This window comes from Maylandia zebra, linkage group LG12 (genome assembly GCF_041146795.1).
Source record: "Maylandia zebra isolate NMK-2024a linkage group LG12, Mzebra_GT3a, whole genome shotgun sequence".
Classification (NCBI taxonomy): domain Eukaryota; kingdom Metazoa; phylum Chordata; class Actinopteri; order Cichliformes; family Cichlidae; genus Maylandia; species Maylandia zebra.
Window position 1 is genome coordinate 30,197,938 of NC_135178.1, and position 21,317 is coordinate 30,219,254.

General features: G+C 36.3%; 1 protein-coding gene across 1 annotated transcript in view; it reads left to right on the forward strand.

The window, feature by feature from the left end:
• si:dkey-215k6.1 (transmembrane protein 132C) overlaps nt 1-21,317 on the forward strand; it is a 293,749-nt gene that overhangs the window by 244,271 nt on the left and 28,161 nt on the right. The window lies entirely within an intron of this gene.

The window sequence follows — 21,317 nt, forward strand, 5'->3', positions numbered from 1 at the left end:
AAACACACCCATAGTTACTTGTTGGAATATTAATTCTTTGCTGTTTCTACATTGCTTCGATCTGAACTGTCCTACTTTCAATGGAATAATTAGATTTTTTTTTTAAACCACTCATTGAATATAATGCATTAGAATCACAATACTTTATTGATCCCTAAGGAAATTATGATGCATCTTGTATAATTACATGTCTATCTTTTGTATGTGCGCAAGGATTAAAAAAATGCCCTGACTCATTGAGGATATAGCATAAGGATATCTTGACCACAAGTAGCACAGTATGACTCACACCCAATTCACTTACTGCATTCAATATTCATGAGACAACTAAAACTTTGATTAAATTACTATAATTTTTTTTAAAAGAAATGTAGGCGGTTCTATAAGCACAAAAACCTATTTTTATATTATATAGACTTTGTATTCAATTTCAATTAAGTTCAGTTTTATTCATATAGCACCAAGTCACAACAACAGTGACCTTGGGTGGCTTTATATTGTAAGGTAAAGACCCTACAGTTTCTGTCACATGTATCATGCTTTTTCTTGACTCTGTAATAATTTAATACTTTCTGAGTAATGCCTTCCACAACAGGGTACAGGTAATCTGGAGCAGCTGTTAGAATGATACTATGACCGGTGTCTGTCTATGGCAATCTTAAGCTGAATCCCGTTCCGTTACACTTGGAACTGAACCTGGGATGGAAGGGCCAGCTTAAGCCTTAAGTGGCTTTCCCATACAAGCTGGATACACAACCACCACACTAATTAATAAACAAGTATTTCCTTTACAAAAACAAGCCAGTACCAAGGAATAAGGATTGATTCCTCTGGCACTACACTCCCCGTGCCCTCGGGGCCTAAAATGAAACACATCCTCTCTGTGACAGTTTCAATATGAAGCCAATTTCCTGGTACAAGCAGACAGGAGTGGTGCTGTTTAACTACAATCAATAACAACACAGGGAAAATGGAAAGTACTCATTCAAATAGATGTAATGTTAGTGTTTTGCTATATGTGTGTGGTGGGTAGGTATACCACATCTAGATGTTACAGACAACCGTATAGTACAAGCACAAATAAATATTTAAACAGCTATTACTGAGAAAGAAACACAGCTCTGTGTTTAAAAAAACAGACTGCTGTCCTACCTTGGTGTAGTTTCAGCTGGGGTCAAAGGGTTATCACTACAGCTTGACCACAGAAGGTCAAACTTCAAGGTCAAAATTAGTTTAATAATACTGTAAGTAACCATTTTACAAGGTCTTATTACAGGGCTTACTAGGACCAGCTAAGTCATAAACCAGCATCTAACCACACATGAAAACACAATATTTTGTTTTTATACTCCTACTTTGGTGTGAAAAACACTATCTACCTAACGGCAGGTAGGGACTGTTACCTTTGAACAGAGCTGTGTTAGTTGTTTGTGTTTCCTGTAAACAAACAGCAAAGCAGAGGCTCATCTGTCCCACTATCAGAGAGAAATAAAGAATGTTTCAGAAAATGTTGATCATCAAGGCATTTCTCACCCACATTCAATGGAACCTTCAAAATTAGATAGTTTTCTCTATCATTTATGATTTATCTTGAAATAAAGCCGATGGCCATGGCAGCTTTTGAAATGGGGCACAGTGCATTAGCAATTGAAGCAATGCTCGTCATAGCACTCTGGGAGTTGCCGCACACATACTGTATGATGCACACTTCTGGTGAAGCTTTTAAAATTCTTTTATAGGTTTGAAGCTTCTGCAGTAATAAATGTCAGTGTAGCACTACATCAAATTTCTCCACTTTAACTTTATTCTTGATTTAGAAGAATAATAAAGTATAAATGCTTAAGGGAGAAAATGTTTCTGTGGGGTTTTTTTTGTCTTAGTTGGAGGCAATAAGCTCAGAAAGATTAGATTTCCATTTGGTTTTACATCAGATTCTATTAACTTACCTTTTTGTATAATTACTTATTGTAGATAAATGTTTGCAGGGGGAATTGCACAGCACCCTTTACTGATTACCTGAATATATGGAAATGAATGTATGGGAATTACTTGGTGAACATATTCCTGGCTGCAGTGTAATGCTGTTTCCTTGAATTTAATGCATTTATCTTTGATAACAATAATAAAAAAAAACCTGTGATGTACTACCTCGATAGTTTCCCTCCTCTTCAACCCTCGCTTTCCTTTCCTGCATTCTCTTTCAGTGTAAACTATCTTGTTAAGGTATCTTCAGATGCCGTCACTTGTGATGTGTGTACGTGTATGAGTTGCTGTTGTTGATACAGCAGTATGTGTAGGTCGGTGGTGTCAAAGCTAGTAGGGGACAAATAGGGGACAAGCGCACGCATACACACAAATTAGTACCATTATCCTGACCTCACGCAAAACAAGGAGGGGAAAGGAGGAAAGATGGGATGAAGAGTGGTGAGAAGATGACAAATGGATCAATGAGGAGAGGAAAGGAGAGTAGAGAAAGAACATGAATGTAGAGACTGCAAAGAAGGAAAGATGTTAGTAATGCAGAGGAAAGGAGAGAAGAAAATGATAGCAATGAGTGGAAAAAGAAAGAGGTTTACTGATTTAAAACTTAAAAATGCAGAAACATTTATATCCATAAGAACAACTGACTGCTAAATCAGGATCTGCCAGTTATGCGAGCCAACTAAAAGCTCTAAAACCTGTTCTTTATATGATTAAAGCTTACACTATTTCCAGAGATAACATCATGGTGACAGACTAACTTAAAATGAATTTGTTACACTTACATGTTTTGTCTTAGAAACTAGAATAAAGTAGCCTGTAATAAAATAAAAGCAAGACACATCCTAATTGGGCATTTAGTACAAGTAGAGAGGCAGAAGCAGAAGAAAACTATCAGACTTCCTTCCTGTATCCTTCCTATAGTTCTCCTTGTTTTATATTCAGGTGCAGTGATAGCATTTAAGCTCACCTCCTTAAAAATTGTCCTTCTCTCTCTATTTTAAATTTGATGTGCACATCCATTGACAAGAATAGCTTTATGACCTTCAGAAAACAGTATCTGATTGATGCCTGGTTTCTCTAAGCTGTAATGAAGGACTTCAACTACAGGTTCCACTATACATAAAAAACAGTAACACTTCACAGTAGTGCCATAAATACTACGTTTATATCTCTGCTTTTTATACTATAGTCACAAAAACAGGACTTGCCAACATTTGAATGATGATGAAACAGTTAAACTTAGAGCAAGGCTATGATACAGTTATTTGATTTGTACCTCACCATAGTGAAGTAATAAAATAAACAATAAGCCAGAGTGCCAAAGAAGACCAAAGTTGCAGATAAACCCTTACATTAGGCAACAATTTTATATCGAGGTATTAAGTGTCAGAAACCTCAGAACTACCTACTAACTGCAATGTGATGTGATCTACGATCTAAGAGTGAATGTAAATGTGAAATGACCACTATTTTTGTTTCAAATGTTATATGCAGAAAAAGTGTGTCAGAAATCTTTTAATGGCCTTGCAAAACTGTACATACAGCACTCTTCCACAGACAGATGAATATATATGTATATGTATATGTATATGTGTGCACACACGTGGGATCACGCAGATACGTGTCAAAGTGTCCAGCTGGTTCATTAAACAGCACACAGATCAATTCTTAATTTGCTTTGTATCCATACTAATACATGCACCAACACACACACCCTAAATCTCCCTAAAACATGCGTGCAGATATACGCACAAACACACACAGACAAACACACACACCTCCATCACTTCAGAGATTTGTCTTCAATCTCCACACAAACTAAATATTGTTCAAACCCACTGAGTTTGTCTGTGAGATTATTTCTGTGTGGACTGTTTGGGTTTTTTCCCCTTATTTATATATTTTTGTTTTGTTTTTTATGCAACATGCATATTCGTTCCTCAAATTATAATGTCGTATTAAAGGCACATAGGTTGTTGGTGGCTTGGAGCACTGTTCACGTTAATAGTTGATCAAATTAAACCTGTACACTGAAAAATGATGCTTTAGTCACTGCAGGCATGGCCGGTGTTCCACATTAACTGGTGTTTGATTAGTGATGGTGAAAACAATGTGTTGCAGGAGTAGCTTTGCAGAAGTTGCTACTGACAGATGGGGAAATCAACATTGTGAATGTTTCATCTTTAAAATGCATTTCTTTGTTTGTTTGTTTTTGTTGTTTTTTTTGTTTGTTTTTTAAAAACATGACAAAACTGTTATTGCATTGATCAAAAACAAAAAAAATCCAGAAAGTATTCACAGTGCTTCAATTGTTCCACATTTTGTCATTTTACAGCCTTATTCCAAAATGGATTACCATATAACCACTCTGCCACTCATGCCTGCTGGGTTGTCCTTCTGCAAGGTTCTCCTCTCATTACAGAGCAATGCTGGAGCTCTGTCAGAGTGATAATCAGGTTCTTGATCACCTCCATGACTAAGGCCCTTCTTCCCCAGTTGCTTAGATTGGCCAGGCAGCAAGCTGCAGGAAGTCCTCATGATTCCAAACTTCTTCCATTTATGGATGATAGAGGTCACTCTGCTAACTGGGACCTTGAGTTTTTTCTGTACCCTTCCCCAGATCTGAGCCTTGATACAATTCTGCCTTAAAGGTCTACAGACAATTCTGTGTCTGGCTCATGTCCGTGGCTTTGTATATGCTCAAAAATGCACAGTTAACTTATGAACCTGATATAATCATGTCCAATCATATCAATGTACTAGAGGTGAACTCCAGTCCAGATGTAGAAACATTTGACAGTTGATCTGTGGAAACGGGATGCCCGTGAGCTTAATTTTGATTGCCATGGCAAAGGCTGTGAATACTTGTCATATTTATATTTTTTATTCGTTTTTCAAGAATGTCAAGCAAATGTTTTTTGGTGAAAAATGAATGTAATCTCTTTTGGAATAACATGACAAAATGTGGAACGAGTGAAGCGCTGAATACTTTGTAGATGCACTGCAGATGACTGAGATGACACCCGTTTATAATTTCACCAAAGTTAATAAACTCTATGGCAAATCTTCTTGTTCCCATTATTATTCTTCCCACGCATTTATATATGATTTGCAGATTGTCAGCCTTACAGCCAAAGCACACACTTTATATTATTTGCACTTAGGTGAAATAGATGCTAGTCAGCCCATGCTACACTGTTGACAATATATTAGAAACCTCTGCAAATGTTTTATATCCTGATCCTTTAAAAAAAATACACTCTAAAATAATTGAATATATCACCATGCGTTTGTTTTCAGTTTACTACATTTACAATGTTATTTTAGTGCTAATAGTTTAAGCTGGGGTATTCTTTAAGTGGTAGAAAAGTAAAATTATATAAATAGAGTTTATTATATTAAAATTATAGTAAAATGCTAAAAGATGAATTGCCAGGTGCTGTTGAACATAGGCAGTATAAAAGATGGTTGTAGCTACAATGACATCATCTGTTGGTTTGTCCCATTTTGAAGCCTTGAGTTCAGTGTTCCTGCATCACCATCTTGGTTGCAAGAAACCAGATGTGACGAGGAAGAGTGGGCCAGACTGTGAAATTGGTTGATCACTGGCTGACTACTTGTGACTGACAAGTCAGTGAGCAATGAGCAATGCAAAATACCACACCCAGTCCTCCTTTTTGAAGGAAGGATATTCAAAACAGATTTTATTTTCCTTTTTCAATGCCAACCAAAAACAGGGGTTTACAGGGGTCCTAAAGGAGTCTGTTTTCCCAAACACTTAGGACCACACTCGCTTTAGTCTCCTGGTAAGAAAACTATCTCAATGTTTTACACTGCTGTTAATAGATAAGTGTAAAGTTACCAGTGATGTGAATAACGGCGTTACTTTTTTCAGTAACAAGTAATCTAACTAGTTACTATTCCTATCGTTACAACGCTGTTACCGTTACTAACAAGAAGATGCGGTGCGGTCGCGTTACTATTTTTCAACAAACAGACGGTTGAAGCTGTGTTCAGCTTTACTGCACTTTATATCAGTTGCACGGAAGTAGCTGACTACATAAGTAATCTGGGCGCTACAGCTTTAAGCAGCTGCGAGCGCTTCCACAGGCGGCTATCACTTTCTGGTAGACAATCACTTTTTGGCACAACACCTGGAGCTAAGGAGGCAAAACAATCACATGAGTGCTGCTGTTTGACTGAGGAAGAATAAAGTAGTCGTGGTAAGCCAATCACACGACCACTTCAAGATGACAAAGCAACAAGGTGATATATACCAGTTTTTAAATGGTGTTGACAGGCCACGTAAAACCAGAGTCATGATAAACAATATATATGCGTGTTTTTTCCTCAATAGTTTCGCCATGTTTACTGTCTAAGGACAGCGCCAGCAAGCACTCTCTGCGTATAACCAAAAAATAAAAAAACTAAACAAAAACAGCCCGTTCGTTTTGGTGGAAAAATGTACCATGTCAACATGACATTAGTTTGTTTAGGAAGAGGGGGAAGTTTTAGGAGTGACGGCAAGAGTGAGAGAGAGAGAGAGAAAGACAGCAGAAGGAGAGAGAGAGAGCGAGTTTTGAGATGTGAGAGATTTGTGACGTTTAGCATGTTTGGAGTGTGTAGTTAATGTGTTGTCTTGTGTAGTTAGTGTTGTTAAGGTTCAAAATTGAGGAAGGAGAGTACAAACCACCATTGGTCCAGAGGATCTTGGTCAAACAATGATTTTAATGAACACACACGTGTGGGAAGACAACTCTGTACGCAGACAGCAATTGATCTTCAACTTAATCAAAGCATAAACAGATTTTTATAGCATCAGGGTTTGATTTACTGACGCCCCTTCATACGTCACAGACAGGATATATACATACGTCAAATCAACACCACAATGACTTTTAAGACAGAACATCATCTTCTGTTTTCATGGCCGGCACTTCCTTTCTACCTTTCAGTTCCTCTTTCTTGCCGAGACGACAAGGACGGTTCCTCTTTTACCGAGACACTTTCGCAGTTCCAATCCAGACATGACTAATCTCTCTCTCCTCTAAATAAATCTAACTCATGTGTGTGTGTCACGACCTCACATGCTCTCTGTGTCACCTCTTCACCTGTTGCACTTCTGACCTTTCACTAGACCAGAGGCTCACTGAGACTATGTGTATGTCTTCTACTAAATAAATGTTTTAACCAAGAACCTCTACTAAAACCTTAATATGAAATGACCTGATATATAAGTGTTTTGTAAGCATGTATTGCAATTCCTTCTATGTTCTAGTTTTCCCTCAGCATGTATCACCTGAACAGTCACGTCAGTGAAGCTTAAGACCTTTAAAGAACCTGAACATCAACTCAAATAAGCACAGATATGCATTGTGTACACAATAGTTATAACTGCATCTGAAATACAAAATTAACATCATCATAAACATCTTAAGGCCATCTTAAAGCTATCTGTTACATTGTTAAAGCAATGATCATACTGCAGATTATATTATTAATGCAATGGTAATAATGATGATTATTTAACAATAGCAGTAAAATAATTTCCCTGCTCCACAGTGTGTAGTGTTGGATAGTTTTGTGTTGTGTGTCAGAACAATGAGGTGACTGCTGTCTCCAGGTAGAAACAGGAGGAGTGATACACCTGCTGCTGTCAGACCTGCAGGTATCAGGCTGTGATGTTCTCCTTTATAGTGGACAGAACTTTATGGAGTGGCACAAAATATTTGTGTGGCATCTTATTGAATGCAGAACAGCTGATTGTTATGTAAATAGTTTGAAATGGTTTAAAAAAAAAAAAAAAAAGGGGTAAAAGGTAAATAGCTGTCAAACCCAGTGGGGGTGCACAAAGACAACTAAGCAAATCCTTCTGGCTTATACCAAGCAATACAGATTCTCAAAAAAAAAAAAAAAGTTCCCCATAAGTAACACATGTTAACATCAAATCCACTGATCCACACTGAAGTCCATGAGTTTTATCTGAATGTCCATGAGAGATGTCCAAGCGCTATTGTCCATAAATGAGGGGAATGGTGTGTATGATTGCGGAAATCGGTGTATTTGGAAAATGGGGACAGAGCGTCGTCTTTGATAGCTTCCTACCCAACCGGTGGAAGCTTCAATTGCAGAATGAGTCCTGCTCCTAGCCGTTCATTTGCTCGCCGTCCTTTTTCATACCCCAAAAAAGGTTCACCTGGCCTGCATTAAATAAACAAGGCCAATAAGAAATCACAAGAATAATACAAAAATGTCAGCCAATTAAGCTAAATACATTAAGTTATTCTTGTTCCTGTGTACACAATTTATAAATAAACAAACAATATATTGGTTAAATATAATATATTTAACCAATAAGGATTTAACTGAAACATTTCAACTGCTACATACTATGTAGCTTCACAACATTTTTTTATTCAACAAATATCGGTCAAATCAAAATCAAATTGTTTGGACCCACAGCAGCCAATTAGCGTCAGCTGGTAGCAATACAAACAGTCAATTAAAAGTTCAAACTCACCAATTCCGTTCTGTTCAGTGCACAACAACACTATGGCTCTGGCTCACAGTAATCAGCATCTAAGTTGCATAAGTTAGTTGGTGTTAAAAAAAAATGACGGGAGGAAGCCCGGGACAGGCTTACTATGACCTACATGCCATCCGATTGGCTGAGCAAAGTCATGTGCTTGGAGTCATGTATTTGTGATACGTTCAATAAGTGCAGGAAATTACTCTGGGTTACAGCTGCAAATAACTTTGTTGTTTGCGAAACTTGTGCATATGATTTTAAAATTGACAATTTATATATGCATTTAATTGAACCATGAAATATGGTTCAATAAACATGTTTGTGGTTGTTACAGTAAAAAATATAACTTTTTCTACTCAGATGTTATGTTTTTTGTCTGATTTTAGATCAATTGTGTTAATACAGTATGTCAACATGAGAACATAACTGTAAATTCAGACATTTGAGGTTGTGCTGAAAAGAATGATACCAAACAAGGCAAAGTAAATAGTTTTTAAAGGTGAAATGTGGAGGGAAAATCAAAAGTGGTTAAAATGGCCAATTATACCCTGGACCCCAGAGGGTCAAACAATATTTACTTTTCAAGTAATTAATTACTTTTAGAATCTTGTAACTCAGTTACTAACTAGTTACTTTTTTTGAAGAAGTAACTAGTAACTATAATTAATTACTTTTTCAAAGTAACTTGCCCAACACACCTTTTTTCCACAAGCAGAATTACAGATACCTGTATTTAATACTGGTAAAAGGTGAAGCACCGATTCAACATTCATACGCATGTCAAAATAAAACCGATAATAAAACACTGCATGATGTATGGTTGCCAAAAAAGTACAGACTTTGAAGTGTACTAAAGATATAAAGTGAAAGGCGGCTCTTTGAAGGACATTTCTAACAGCTGTTTTGTCCAAAGCTAACTGAAATGCATTTCATATTAATATAATAGTTAAAAAAAAAAAAAAAAAAAAAAAAAAAAAAATATATATATATATATATATATATATATATATATATATATATATAAAGCTAATTTATTTTAACTTCTACTAATCATTCTAATGAATATACTCAGTTTGAACACTCGGGTGACTTTGTCCTCATGACCGAACAGAAAAATGAACATTGTGCTAAAATTGAGACATAAATTATATGTTTATGGCTCTTTCGTGTAAAATCTGTTTATGTAATAAGCACTGGTGATGAATTTACCCATAGGATTCCTTTTGTTGTACATGTAATGTTGTTCCCTCTATTTATGTTGAAATCAGTTTGATGTTGGGAAGCTGTGTAGTGAAATAGGAAGTGTGTTAAACCCAATGAGACCATTGTAAGAAGTAGGAAGTAGAAATATTAGTGTTAAAAGGTTAAAGGTACCTGAAAACTCAACTTTCATATAGTAACAAATTTTTTGTACGTCATCACTTCCCACCTATGTCTCTCAGTCTAGGAAAAAGTGGAATGATAATATGATGGACAAGAGAGACTTGTCTGTTAGGTGACTGTCATCACATTTAGCACTCTGTCATCAATCGTTTTTCTCCCCATGCAGTGCATTCACTGTTGGCTTGCACTATTACTCAAACCTGTGAAATTATACACACAGAATTTCAACAAAGCACAGTTCATATTAAGGATTTATTGCATAGCAAAGCAATACTTCTTCATAAGAAATAATAGATTTTTAATATCGTGCTTCTGTTAAAAACATCACATATTGTTAAAAAATGTCACTTTTATAAAATCATCCTGAATATATTAAACTGATAATAAATCTGTCATGGCATTTTATTAATTGCATAATGATAGCGAGGTTGCGTCTGAAGAATACTTCAGCTAAAATCTAGTCATAATTAAGGCAGGTGCAGATGTGTCACTGGCTGATACCCTAGCATCAACTCAATTTGAGTGCAGATAAAGTGCATGCTTTGGTTTTAGGGTTGAGAATCCTCAAATCACATTAAACAAATGGGAAGAATAATAATGGCAATAGAAACCTTTGCCGAACTTTTTTTTTTTTTTTTTAAATGTGTTGGTATTATGAATTAGCAGTCTTATACTTCATTTATGATAGTGTGATTATGTCTGTGTTCATATATATTTGCCTATTTGGAAGCCTGTGGAGAAAGATTGTTAACCAAATGTGTGCAAATGTGCTGCCATACGGTCTTCAAAGATCCCAACTAAACATTGCATGATGTATGGTGGTCAAACATTAACTGGTTGACATGTGGGCCTGAACAGAAAAGGGAGCGGCAGCAGAGTTCATCGGGAATGGGTGAAGTGCCAAAAAACAAAAATGATCAAACTAATTTATAACAATAATTACATTCTGAAAATTATAGTGGGTGGCTGTACACTTTAAATTGCTTATAACTTCACCCTTCTCCACAGCTGTCTGATGGACAGCAGCACAAATAATTGTAATCCACAGACCAGTTGTAGCATGTTTTGACATTGCCCCCATCTGACAACAGATGTTCTGTCCACGTAGGCAGGCAGTCCATAGCTACCCACATACTGCCAATGTGCTACCACCATTTAAGCATAATTTCCCCACCATGCATGGAATAATCTAACACCACTAATCTGGTGGTATATATATATATATATATATATATATATATATATATATATATATATATATATATATATATATACATATACCAGTTAGATATTTTATGATATTTTACACCAGAGTTACGTCAAATGCTGTGGGTGGCATTCATCTGTGGGAGCTGTAGCCTGTCAGTCCACTATTTACTTGACCTGTCAAAATGCCAAAAATTCTGAGTTGAGGATATCCGGAACTTTTTTCTTTGTAAGTCCTGCGCTTTTTGCTAGTGTTGCCTGCCATTAGGTGGTACATCTGAAACTTCTTTTTTTTTTTTTTTTTGCAGTAGACTAAGCTGCTAACTTGGTCAATGGCTCTAAATGCTTCAGAAGCCATTGACATTTTGCCATCACTGGCATGAAAAGAAAACCAGAATGAGGCATTCAAGGAGACAGTCAGAATAAAATCTTTCAGCAATCGTAGATACTGAACTATACAAATCAGACAAAATGTAACTAACAAATAGTAACTTGATAAACTGGACATCTATATGTTATTTGCCCATGTTCATCGAGGGTCTGTGTACATAATTGCACCGATAAATACAACAATTTTTTTAGTGCTTTCACAGAGTTACAGGTTTAAATTTCTGCAAAAAAAAGAAAAGAAAAATCTGTTTACAAATAAATCAGACCTGGACTGTTTGAATCTGCTGGATGTATATAAATTACAATGATCTTGTAGATCGTTTTAATCTCATCAGTGGATATAATTAAAGAATGATTACAGTCACTTGAGGCTATTGTGTTATTATTGCATTTCAAGCCGGTAATCTGGTAATTCTGTGTTAAGTAAAGAGGTTCTGCCAAGATCTTGAGAAAAAAACAATAATTAGTGTCAATAAAGGTATCATATTAGTCGTGTATTTAATGGTTTAAAATGACCAAACAAATTAAGTAAATCACATTTGCCTTTATTAAATCATTAGCAGCTCGTCACTACCAGCTAACCACTTCATATCTATAACACTCCATCAAATCTCTTTTGCTATAAGCAACAGAATGTAAATGACATATAACAACATGTTTGAAGAAATGAGGTGTGTGTGTGTGTGTGTGTGTGTGAGAGAGAGACAGAGAGAGAGAGAGAGAGAGACCAAAAACACGAGATAAAAGAGGGAGAAAAGAGGGCTTCAATCTAGATGCCCTTGGTCATTTGAGAGCCTAGAAAGGAAATGAAAGGTAAAGTGGATTAAAGGCAGAGGTCACACGCACACAAACACACACACATGCACAGACACACACACACACACTACAATCTAAACTCACATTTTCCATTTAGCAGTAACAGGCTTAGGAAATAGCCAGTGATTTGAAGTGCACAACATCAGACCAAACCATTAGCAACACTCAAAGACATATATCTGTGGGAGTTGCGACCTTGAGGGGGTCTAAAACTATTTTTAAACCTCCAGAGATTCAGTTCTTACAGAGTAGAAAGAGATTTTCGTGTTAAATCAGCAAAGCTATGAATGCTCCCCAGCACCCCACGCCAACACCCCCACATAAAATGTTCAATAGATTGTCTGGTGACAAAACTTTCAGGGAGTGAAAACTGGTTCAATTGAGGGTTTATATTACATATAATGCCTTATGAGGTATATTCATTTTTATGATCATTTTGACATCAGAATGGACTTCAGTTTTGAATTTAATCACAGTAATATATTTATAACTCAGTGGGTCATCTAGAGAAAGTTGTTAAGTTAGACACTTTTTATCTGAATATAACTTTTACAGTATATATTACGGTATAAACGTGTATTGCAAATACCACAATTGTAATTTGGTGTATGTATTTTTTTTTATATTACATAATATGAACGCCCCAAAAATGATAAATATACTAAATATTAATAATACCCATCCATCCATTCATCTGTCTTCTGACACTTGTCACTCTGGGTCGTGGGGGCAGCAGTCTCAGCAGATATGAACAGACCTCCTTCTCCTGGCTCACCTCCTCCAACTCCTCTGTGGGGGACACTAACATCATCACTACTGATACCTCACCAGTCCATCTGTTACGCTCCTGCCTTACTCTCCCCTCACTCGTCAACAAAACCTTGACATACTTACACTCCACTAGGCAGCAACTCTTTCCCAACCCAGATGGACGCCTCACCCTTTTTTATATTATTGTTAATAACATTCATGGGAATTACTGCATCTGCATTAGTATAATACTACAGTTTTAGCTCTTAGATGACATGGGGTAGGTATATTCACAGGTTAGTTTATTTATAAATGTAATTATAACAGACTAGTCTGACATTAACTATCATTAGCTAATAATAATATCATTAGCATAAATAAACAAATATGAAAACTATTAAGGATAATAATGAATAAATTACTTGTCATTGTCACTGCTATAACCGGGGGAGGGAAAGTGACATGCAGATGTCTACATTGTTTGTGCAGGTGTTTGGTTGTGTATTTGTGCAGTAGAGGGTGAATTATGGCTGAGCTGTTATACTGTGCCCCATGTCACACATATCCTCTCACCTCCATAAAATATACTGACCTTAATCAATAACTAATTAGCTACTAATTACCATGCTAAAGTACACAGCACCAATTGCATCAACACACAAACATCCACTTATTGAGAAGTTAAGTAGGGTGGTGCCTATTACACAAGGTCCCACCAGCCTTGTGTTAAACACAGTTTCTCAGCACAGCCACATATATTGACCACAGTAGAACACTATTTGTCTACCAAATACTGCATAAAATAAGATTAAAAAACAATTTAAATAAAACATTGTATTGATCCACTAATCCTTTAAAGTTCTCTTTAGTGTTTTTCAGTATATAGTGATTGTTTGCACTTGTGCACTGCCCATAAAGTGCTCAAACATATACCCGCTTCCCCACCAGCCTCTCACTCTCACCCTGACATATTGGCAGCAGTTACCATACCTCCATTTTGTGTTCCCTCAGGAAGCCATGTTATTTCCTGCTGGTCCATTAGCGCCCCATCACTGCAACACATGAACAGTTCAGATAGGACGAGGCCGCTGCTGTAGCTGTCCATGCGAGTTTCAGTCTGTGATGCCCTGTGCTTGACCCGTCTTAGCAATGACAAAGTGTTATTGGTAAAGACAATGAGTAGCAATTACGTGCAGCTGTGTGTGGGGGGTGTGAGGACATACTGATTTATTTGTTGTCTGATGTTGCAATTGGATGCTCTGTAATACATACATGCTCAAATAAGGATAGGGCTGAATTCATGATTATTTGTAATATTTTCATTTTCGTTGGATTACTCAAGTAATAACCCTATCATAGAGATCTACTCCAAGGTAAAGTCCTGACGTCTAGTCTACAAAAAGCAAAAGCTATCCTTAAAAAAAATAAAAAAGATAAAATGGCCAACCTCTCCTCATAGGTGGTCTCCTTGGGAAGTCCTGGAGGATTTCAGCATGGTTGTGATTTCTTTTCCTTCTGCCCAGAAGCAGACAAGGACTGATGGGAAATAAAGGTGCCATTGAACTTTGCAGTTGCAGTATTTTTCAAAGAGAACCTATTTTCCTACGTATTGGTACAAACAACAAGTATATGCATTATAAAGTAATTTGATTGTAATGCTTTTGTACCGCTTAAAATCCTCAATCGTACTAAGAAAGCAGTGCCTTCCTCTGACACACGTGTCATCACATTTGTTTATTCTTGTGCTCTCACACATAAAGCGACAAAAGAACTGCACAAAGTGTTAGTAAATGTGACAGGTGAGAGTGAAAGAAAGAGGGTGCAAGATGATGAAAAACAGTGAAAGGGCAAAAAAATAATGCGGCCTTGTTAAAATATAATACTAGGAAAAAGGCAGAGACACTATGTGAAGAATAATGATTGTTTACATGCTTAAACTAAAACATAATATGAGCTGAAATTCATTTCAAAATGCTTTGTTTATGGCTCTTGGTCAATAAATCATCATAACTTAAGTTTAGAAACAAGAAATCTTCTTAATAAAACTTGTCTTTGTTTCTCCACACCATCCAGTGAAACGAAATTTCATTATGATGTTGTCTTTGTTTTGTTTTTTGTTTTTCCCACAACCTTGTCGTCCAACCCCTCCTGGGGCATCCTGAGGCTGCCTCATGCTGGTCAGGATATATAATCTCTCGAGCGGATTCTTCATCTCCCCGGGCTCTCCCTTGGGTCAAATATGACCTGATCAGATGTTTTAACAATTTTTTTTATCATTATTTCTTCACTCTGTGATTTCTTTTAGTGTTCGCCTTTGCCATGAATACTCACTTCTTTCACTTGCATCATCATTAAAAACTAAGAAATATACATAAATGCAAGGAAAAAAGTAGGTATAATAAAGGTGAGAGGAACTGTTTAAATCTGACATTTCTTTCTGTATTCATATCAACACATAGCAGCTGGATTACACCTCAAGCTGTTAAAAAGCTATGAAAGAGGCCAGGCTTCTGGTCTGTTCAGCATTGCACCACTAATATTTACATCCATTTCAGATTCATTCACTAAATGTTATTAAATCATGTGGTGTAAAATTGAGAGCAAAAGCTGGCACAGTGCAAGCAGGTAATCACCAGCATGATTAGTGTCATGTTGTCCAAATAAGCTGGAAACAGTTCACTAGCAAGTTCCTTCCAACCTGTTCTGGGATAACAGCCTCTGGGATGAACCCAGATAAAGTTCGGTTCAAAAAAAGCCAACACAAATTAAAATTTGGTCAGTTTTCTTTTGAACATCATCACCTTAACCATGTCCAGACAGATTCCAGTGCAGCTGCCATTTGTATATGACTGCAAGTCATGTTATGCACACTGAATGTGCACCTGTGATTTTATCCACATGAATGTCATATCAGCTACTTATTCAAACTGATATGACATTCATGTGGAGAATCACTATTTGTTGACCCTCTCTTACCCCCATCCCTCCATCCCCACCCCACTGATTGTTTCCTGTGAATTTGTATTATAGTATAGTATATACTGTATAGAAAATATTTTTTCCTATTAATTAACCTATGTAATTTAATCATTGTTTAATTTAAGGTTAATTTGAATCTATAAAAATACATTCATATATGTAGTATATGGTGGTAAATTTTCCACCTTTCTTTAATTATGATTTTAAAAATAAAGATAAATAAGATTAAATAAACACCTAGCTTAGTCTTGCGTGCACACATAAACACACACCAAGGCCACAATCAGGCCATATGAACAGACATATTCAGGGCAGTGTTGACCTATATCCCTATGCTAATAAGAGTATTAATTCACATGGGGTCTGCAAACATTCCCGAAGAACAGAAAAAAAGAGAAAATGAAAACCACAAAACACAGAGTGTGACAACCCGCATGTCTTTTTTAAGCCCTTTAACATCTACCAAAAAGATGAAAGTGGGTAAGAAAGTTTTAAAGCAAAAAGACATTTTACTATATAGTACATAAAAGTAGTTTAGTTAAATTGGAGCCTCACAGTGGATGAATGCACTAACAAACTATAAACATTTAAAAACTGAGGTACTTGTTCTCTACCGGTTTCCTTTACAAATTCCAGTAATTAGATTACAACTTTTGTGTTTATGTGTATTTTCTCACCTTTAATTTGCTTTCTCGATCAGCTGTCTAATATCCAAGCCAAAGCTTAATAATATCGACCTATATGTTAATGGGTGCACTCACCTCATTGTATGCATGCATGGATGTGTAGAAAACAGAGCCCTGTGTCTTAATGACAACTATATGAAACTATGTGAAGAGGCGATTGGCCTAGTGTGGGTTTTCTAAAGTGATGGACAGGTGGGGTGTCTAATCCCATCAGAGAGTTGGTTAGTTTGTCCCTCAGGGCCCGCCTCTGTCTACCGAGTGGGCCCTGATTGGATGATCTGATTCTTAAAGTCAGATGGATTGAATTGCTTGGGGCAGAGAACAATAGAAATGGGTAGAAAAAAGGGGGAGAGTGTGAAACACACAGAGAAAATGATTGCAAGATGAAATCTGAGAGTGAGAGAGATGGATGAACGGGGTTTCAGAGAGAAAATATACATTTGAGAGAGAATAATAGAGAAAATCTTACATAGTAAGAGATAGACAGAAGACAGAGAGAGCACTAACTGTAAATTCAGACAGATCACTTTGCTTGGAGGAAAATGAATATGGATTTAAATAAATGACTTAGCCTGGGGAGAATGCTGGTAAATTGGGGTGAGTGGGTGGTTGAGATTTGGGATTCCTAAGCAGGTTTTCGAGAAAGGAAAAAAGTCAAGTGGAAGAGGGTTGTAATAAGCTAGAAGCTCAGTCCATTTCTGTGTATTCACTTATGTTGCACCACAAACCAGAAAAAAAAAACATCTTTTTTTCTTTTGCGGGGTTCAAGTTTCCAAAATACTTGATTATAACCCAAAAAAAGCAGCTTTGGGGTTTTTAGGATGCCAGAAAAGGTACACCTTACAGCAGGTCATTAAAACCTGTAATTATCCCTCCAGACCTGTGCTCTAGACCAGCGGTCCCCAACCCCCGGGCCTCGGACCGGTACCGGTCCGTGAGTCGTTTGGTACCAGGCCGCGAGAATTGAGGCTCAGGTGTGAAATGTATAGTTTTCAGGGTTTTTATCGGTTTTGAGCGTTATTTTGTTATTGTTTTTATCGTTGACTCGGTTTTCCTGGGTCTTTTCACGTGTGTTATGAATAAATCTTCTTTTTTTCGGTACCGGTACTAGTTTTATTTTGTTGTATTTATCCGCGACACCTTAAAGGCCGGTCCGTGAAAATATTGTCGGGCATGAAACCGGTCCGTGCCGCAAAAACGGTTGGGGATCGCTGCTCTAGACCTTATCATTTCAGTTCATTTTTTGAATTAAGTCTATCCAGCTACCCTTTTGAGCTCTAACTTGGAATCAGTTAATATATAAATGACTGAAAAAATGTCTTTCCTATTTAAAAAGCATGGTCACTGATAAAAGTTTGATACATTTAGAAAATGTGAAATGTATTACATCTGAGTTATGCCATGTTTGAATGTGTCATAGAGCACTAATTGAAATACTTTCAAATTTCAAACGTCAACCCTAGAGTTTCGTTGGAGGATATTATAAGACTTTTGTGACTTTTTTTCTCCAAAGACATTTTGTTTTTATGTTATAAATCAAACTAACCTTTTATGGCTCCTCACCTGGTCAAGTGTGGAAACTTGTATTTCCTAATCACAATTTTTCACAATTACAGTTTTCAGTAGCATAAATCAGTCAATTTAACATCTGTTAAAATCCAGGTAACACATTAGCAGAAAGTTAGCTTAATCATAGTCATGAATAGATTTGTCATGTCCTTGAGTAATAAAAATAACCCCAAAAAACTTATAATGATGAAGTGAGTGAATGTTTGAATGTAATGAATTAATCAGTTGAGATTCAAACTGAAAACAAACATGCAAAAAAGAAATCAAAAAAGAAATAATTTACATAATTAAAAGTCAAATTAATATTTTTTATAACAAAAATTTATTTCAAGGAATTAAGCTTAATGACAAATCTCTAGTGTTAACAGTCAGTAAATGAATGTGATGCAAGAAAAAAAGCCACAGGTGCCTCTCAGAGAAGTCTTACCTTTAAAAAATAAATACATTACAAATCAATTATTTCTTTGGGGGATGATGCCAAATCAGCAGCAGGTGATTTGGCAAGTGCACAGTAAGTGAAACTGTTACAAAAGCATGCATATTACATCGAGACATGACCATCAATTAACCTCTATACAAAAGCCAAGATAAAACATGTCATTTTCTTTGAAACAAGTCTGAGGTCTGCAGGTCAGAGGCTCCTGCATGCATAATGTCCCACTTTAACTGCAGGCAGATCATTGTTAGTCAAAGTATGTACGTGTAGTAAGATACATTTTCAGAGAACTAGGTTTTGTGTGCGTGTGTGTGTGTGTGTCAACATGTTTGTGTCTATCATTCCCATTAAATCGTAAAGATATGAATAGGTTTCAGTCACATCTGCTTCTCAAACTTACTTTGAACAGTTAAACTCTGCTTTTGTTTGAACTGCTGCTGAGAACTTAGAAAAGTTTTCAGGAGGTGTCTTTGGAAATTTGTACGGTAAATGTGGTATTGTTTGTGGCATTTGATGAAGGTGAAAATATTTTTTTTCCTGTCCTGTGTTTTCAACATCTCCTAACTGCTGAGCTATACAGTTTACTTTCTGTGAGATATATTTTCTTCAGTTTTGTCTTTGCTCTCTTTTAACGCTCTGCTTTTCAAAAAGAAAAAATTCTCACTTTGCTCTTCTTCTCATTCCTACTCTGATTCATCCTGTGCTATCTATGAGTCTTTCCCAGAAACAGAAAGATTAAATCCATTCTTCAGTGTCCTTAAACCTCCAACTCAGCTGTTTACTTGCAAAAACACCAATACACTTGTTCTAAGTCTGTCAAAGGTTTGTATCTTTTTGTGTTTGTGGTCAGCCTTATATGTGTGTGTGTGTGTGTGTGTGTGTGTGTGTGTGTGTGTGTGTGTGTGTGTGTGTATCCAGGCGTGTGCGTCTGTGCATGCCTCCTTGATATCAGCAGTCTTTTCTAGATCCAACACAAGACTGAATTTAAAAATAAAAAGAACTACTTTCCCCACCTTAAGCTATTAAAAAATAAGAATTGAAATGGTGCAGACTCTGCGTTGTGTTCATTCAAAAGCAAACTTGAGTTTTTCGACAATGACACATTTTTATAATTCTACCTCTATACATCACCACAGTGGATTATGAATTAAAAAAAAAAATCAACAACATGTGATTAAAGTGCAGACTTTCAGCTTTAACTTAGTGGGTCAAAAAATAATTAAGGACTGATAGCCACTTTTAAACATAGAAAACCATTATCAGATGCTCAAAAGTTAATTAACTGACAAGCATTTTCTCGGACAAGTGATGCATGTTCCATTATTATTCTGTGACAAATTAAGCAGATAAAATATATGGAGTTGATATCAAATGTTGAACTTGCATTTCATATAGTTTCATTGAAATTCTCAATGTGAAGCCAAAGTGCAAGTAAAGCAAGCTGCCAGTAGATGGAAAAACTAAAATAAACATATCAGAGCGGTAGGGAACATCTCGGAAATGGACAGTTCAATAATCTGGTGCTATTGAACTGGAGAAGGCCAACACTAAAAGAACTGATAGACCATAGAAGATAAATAAAGTGGATGATCTTTCCTTAGTTAAGAAATACTCTTTCACAACACTAGCCAACTCAAGTACACTCATCAGGGTGTAGACATTGTCAAAGTTTATTTTGAAGAAACAATTTAAAACATTTCACATTATCCAAAAACTATATTGGAGGCAATGTTACTACATGGGCATCTATGGCTGCTAGTGGAACTGATGTGATGTGACTGCTTATAAAGGTAAGAGGATGAACTTTGAAATCTGCATGGCTATACTCTTTGCCTAGATTTAAATAAATGCTTCAAAACTGATAAGACAGGGTTTTATAGTACAAGTGGATAATGGCCCAAAACATATCGAAAACATTTTTTCAAGGCAGAGAAATGGAATATTCTTTAATGGCCAAATCACTAACCTGATCTCAGCTTAATAGAGCATGTTTTTCAGTTACTGAAGCCAGAGAGACCCACAAACAATCAGCAACTAAAGGCAGTTACAGTAAAGGCATGGCAGAGTAGCCCAAGGGAGCATATGCAGTATTTTGTGATATCCATTAGTTTCTAAACTTCTGATTGTTACTGACTACAAAGGATTGTCATCCAAAACAGTATATTATTTTATATTTTAAATTATGTTAGTTTGTCCAAATAAAAAAAAGAGAGAATACATATAAATACAACTGTAATTCATTAACAGTTAATGCAGACTTCATGTAAAACCCTTTAAATTTAAAGTGTAAGTCTGCACTCTAATCACATATTCACTCATTCACAATTTAAAATTGAGTGTTGTAGTGTTCAGAGGCAAAGTTCCAAAATGTTTTACTGTCCAAAACAACTACATGAACCCAACTGTGCTGGAAACACTTTCACGACTGAAAGGTCAAATATGAAGTCTCCTCTGGTTACCACACCAAAAATAACCAACTGCATTTTTTCACTATATGTGGTAAGTATTGATGATCCTATCAAGCTCTTGGAAAATAAGCAGTGAAGCAGATTGCCCAAAGCATTAGGCAGAACACAGGAAGACAAAAAAA